The 4,999-nt window shown below is 30.9% G+C and overlaps 1 long non-coding RNA gene across 1 annotated transcript; it reads left to right on the top strand.

Moving 5' to 3' along the window:
- The first annotated feature begins 211 nt into the window (after positions 1 to 211).
- LOC109506273 (uncharacterized) lies at positions 212 to 4,453 on the top strand. Its single transcript, XR_012136439.1, has 5 exons — positions 212 to 346; positions 483 to 571; positions 1,859 to 2,002; positions 3,590 to 3,876; positions 4,062 to 4,453. It is a non-coding gene; the product is annotated as an uncharacterized lncRNA (long non-coding RNA).
- The last annotated feature ends 546 nt before the right edge of the window (positions 4,454 to 4,999 follow it).

Genomic DNA, 4,999 nt, shown 5'->3' with positions numbered 1-4,999 from the left:
ATTTAACTTTAATTTTGTCTCTGTTTATGAAATTAATTTCAATAATTATTATCTGCTTTTAGTTGCGTTATTCATTAAGTGGGGGAAGCAGAGTAGTTTTTTTTTAAAAAAATGCCTACAATAACTGTTCACATACTCTACCTCTTCGTATTCCACTAATCACGTTAAAGCATCCATTTACTCTTGATGCATTTAAAAACTCTATTATTTCATTTTCTTCTCTTTTCCACTCACCTGCTGCGATTCCCTACTTCATCCTTTCACGACCTAATATACAAACATTCAAAATTTGCACATCAAGTTGCCGAACTCTATTTTAAGTCCACCTATTTCGCTTACAGCTTCGGTAAGGTTTCCCCCATTCTTTTAACTTCATCTCATTGCTTATTGTTTTGTACTCATTCCTTCAAATTTCCTGTCAGTTTACTGTTTCACTCACCACAAAATTCTGAGATTCCAATTCTTCAATTTTACTTGACCAGGCACTTTTCAAGAAATTATTACCAGGAAAGTGCTTCTTCATTCCTGCTTCTGGAGATAGATTGCAACTGTGACTTTTACAGCCTCTGAGGTATTTATCTCTTTCTTTCATTTTTTAATAGTTATAATTTTTAAATGTTTCACTCCTTCTCTCTATATACGCAAAACTTTCCAACACTAAACTTAAAGATAGTCCTCACTTCTTAGATCCGTCTTCTCTTGTCCCTTCTTTATTTTCTACTCTTAATCCAAATTGTTTCCACCTTTGTATTTATTTACAATATGTTTTGGACAATTTCTAATGCAATGAGTTTGCCCAACAAGAAATTAATGTTTTAGTTGTTCATTTCAAATAGCACTAGATTGCCATATGATCTAACAAATGGTTTTTTCGTTTTCTTTAAGAAGAAAGTTTGACCATGTTGAGGAAGCATTGAAATATTTATCATTGTTTATTATCTATCCATGAACAATCATTATAATCCTCTACTTCTTGATGGAGTTTTACATCCATATGGATCATAAAAGTCACTGGCATCCATCACATGGTGATTTTATTTAGTGAAAAAACACACAAAATCTAAGTTCTGATATCATCCCATTCAAGAACTGTGTCTATCATTGTGTTTTTGGTAGCAGAAAGCTTTTTTATATGGATTTATATTATGCCCCTTAATGCGATATCTCTTTGACTGTGTTTGGGGATAAAAAAGGAATTAATTAATTTCCATATTCATTATATTTGATTATGTTTAGTTGAATTTGCAATTCAGTTCATCGGTTGAAATAACAATTGAATAAAGTTTAAGGAGTTCCAATCAAATAGGCTATTATAATGAAGTATATTCATTGATGATTGGCTAACACACAGAACTAGATATTAGTTTGGTTCCTTCGATCCACTTTATATGAATTGCAATTTCAATTCTTATCCACTAATTAGTTTGATTGTAAACACATAAATTGGTTTAAATGAAATTACATAAGATGCATTTTGCTCGGATAACTGGATTCTAGATAAGTTGTGAAATTAGTTTGAGTTATTTAGTTGTGGCATTCTAGTCTCATATTAACTGTCCTTGCTTTTTTTTCCCCTCATAATAGCAGCTTAAAAATAACTGTAACACTATCCACAGGATCTTCCTGAATTTATATTTGATATATGTGATTCAAAGCCTATTCTGTTTCTTGATGGCAAACCTTGAGAATTTAAGATTCTTGGAACCATGTAACCTTACAGAATTTTTAGTTCTTTTTTTTAATGATAAAGTTAAATTCAGAATTAGTATTATTTATTCTTCTTTAGTCTTTTGTACTCATTACTTAAAATTTTATGACTGTTAACTGCATCACTAAGCAAAAAAATCTTACATTCCAGATGGCTTACTCATTGCTCACTGTCATCAATTCTACAAAAGATGATTGGATGGTATGAGTCCGTGTTTGTAGAATATGGACTGCATTTGACCACAATGATGACAAAATTGTATTGAGCCGAGATATGATATTACTTGATGAATAGGTATGTTTTGTCACTTTGTCTTTTTCCCCTAATTTTATTCTCTTGCAAATATTACTTAAACACATTTAATTCTAGGGAACAATGATGCATGCAACAATTACAAAGAACCATATTCCCCGATTCACACAACTCCTTTCCGAAGGCCTAATCTTTGATATAAAAAATTTCAAAGTTGTTCAGAGCATAGGTGAGTTCCAACCATTGGCAAGTGATTACCAAATAATCTTCCTCCGAAATATGTTGCTGACAAGAATTGAAGACTCATTAGTAAGGATTCCCACTTATGGATTCCATTTTGCCACACAAACAACAATTGCTGAAAGAATAAATGACAATAGAATTCTATCAGATACTGCAACCCATAGCTTCTATTACCAACTCATATTTCTTATCATGTAAATACTATTATACAATTATGATGAATAACAACTCTAATTATATATATATATATATATATATATATATATATATATATATATATATATATATATATATATATATATATAAAATTGGATGTTTATATGGAGTTCGGAAACTCGAAGCTGCTGGAATAAACAGATACAGAAGAGATATTGAGCTGCTCACAGATGAGTAAGAAAATGAACATAATTGTTCTTGAAATTTTCTGATAACTCATTCTTTATATACATGAATGTGAAAAACTATAATATTTGTCCCTAATAACTTCATTCTTTTTTTTCAATGACATAATAGGTCTACAGTAATGAAGATTATGCTTTCAGAAAAAGTGGCCGAAACATTTGACTTCACTTTTTACGAAGTTGAATTAGGCCCTTTCATTTTGTGCATAACTTCCACAGCAATTTCTGAACATGATGGTAATATGAAAATTTTAGGCTTCAAAACAACAATATATATATCTTACTTCTTATATATATATATATATATATATATATATATATATATATATAGGACAAATAACAATTGCAAGCACAAGTGCGACAAAAATCTATGTCAATATTGACATTCCATAACTAAATTCCATGATTGAAAGATCATATGCCATTTCCTTAAGTTAACAATTGTTCTTTCTTTCATAACAAGTATCTCACCACTCTACATTTCTCATAGTTTTCAAATCAAGACCTCCCTGTTAGAATTTTAGAGCCCCAGTTGAAAAATGAGCTTAAATTCATACACGAGGATTACATCAACAGAAAAACTATCAAACAGTTGTTAGATTTGGAAGGCGGCAGTACTTCCCAGGTAAGTATCACATACGTTTTTCTTTCTTATAAAATATTAGTTCGCTGTTATTGATTAATATTTTATATGGCTTCCTTTTAGGCTGATTATGTTACTGTCATAGCAATAGTTGTAGAAATCAATAATTTTTTTGGCTGGTGTCATGCTTTTTGTGACACATGCAAGCAAAAATTTCCACCAATGAAGGATTTACAGATGTGTGATTTCTGTCTCTCAAAATGGAACTCTTTCACTATCATGTATGACAAAGTTACCTTGCCAATTTTTTTTATAATACTGTTCAACTTCGTGTTCTTTGTAAAAATGCTCATAAAACTTCCTTTCATCTCATAAAAGCTATCAAATGCCATTCAATCTCAGATATGAAATATACATGGAGGTTGTTGATCCCACTGGATCTGCAATATTTGTTTTGTTTGACATGGAAGCTGAGAGATTCCCTGGAGAACGAGCATCTGAGCTGCTAGAAGAACAGGACATCATAACAACTGATGTTCCTTAATTGATCAAAGATCTTTATGGGCAGAGACTCTTATTCAAGATTAAAGGCCTACAGCATCATGAAGATATCCTACCCAAATTTGCAACTAGAATATGGGTCTTCAAGTTTTAGATTGGAGCATGCCCGAGAATTGCAAACAAACCTGGTTAGATTACTCTATCAATATATGTCATCATATATTACCACTGCATATTTGTCTATATTACTATTCTATCAACATATTTCATTATATGTTATCACTTTGCACAATAACTTGCAATGCAAATTGATGTTATCATTTTCAGTTGGTAGACAAATTTCTCCAATTCTAATCAGATTCATTTATATTAGGAGTCAAACCAAGGAAGCACCACTGGCAGCATCCGAGCATCTGAAAGACAAGGAGCTTTTCCACCTGAAACTACGGATGTAAACAAGGAAAATGATACTGTTCATGAAGACGCAAATAATGATGAACAAAGCACGACCAAAAGAAGAAGATTCAATGATGATGAATAAATTCTCTTCTCATGATCATATCCATCCTACCATTGATTTCTTGAAAATATTTTTGAAGAACAATATTCTCTGCTTATTCTGATACTGTTCTAATTTTCTTCTCTTCTTTTTTACTGTTAGCATTTAGTTTCAAACACTTATACTTTGACAATATTAATTTTCCCTCTTCGATGTGCTTTGGTTGTTTGCATATATTTAAAAACTAGGAAGGATCTGGTTGGTATGGAGTAAAAGACAACAAATTCTCGCCATCCATTTTGTAGCTAGATTTCACCTTCAAATTTGACAATCTCTACTTGACATTTTTCCCCACTAGAAACCTTCAGAGTTACTTGGCTTGACAGATTATGTCCATAATTCCTTATGAATTTATTTGGAATACCCTAAAAAGAAAAAATATCCAAACAAAAATGAATAAAATAAATTAAGAAATTCAGGAAGTAAAATGCACATTTTATTTGAAATAAAATATGCAAAATTTGTGGAAAAGGATTATCAAGAAAGTGGGAAATAATATATGCATAAATGAAAATTACATCAATTAAAAAAAAAATGACAGAAAAAAGCACTCTTACAAGCTTCGCAGCAGAAATGGTGTCATCAAGAATTATCTTTAAAAAATGAGGATTATTGGTTCTGAAAAACAAGACTCCATTTAGTCTATTTTGCCAACAATCCATTATTCAACAATAAGGTTTACTGTGATAAAGCTTTATGTTGTTGCTACTTTTAATTTTGCAGTTAAGAACACAATATGGCTTATACATAAT

This window comes from Elaeis guineensis, chromosome 13, assembly GCF_000442705.2.
Source record: "Elaeis guineensis isolate ETL-2024a chromosome 13, EG11, whole genome shotgun sequence".
Lineage (NCBI taxonomy): Eukaryota > Viridiplantae > Streptophyta > Magnoliopsida > Arecales > Arecaceae > Elaeis > Elaeis guineensis.
The sequence above is the reverse complement of the archived record's forward strand: the minus strand, read 5'-3'. Positions and strand labels throughout refer to the sequence as shown.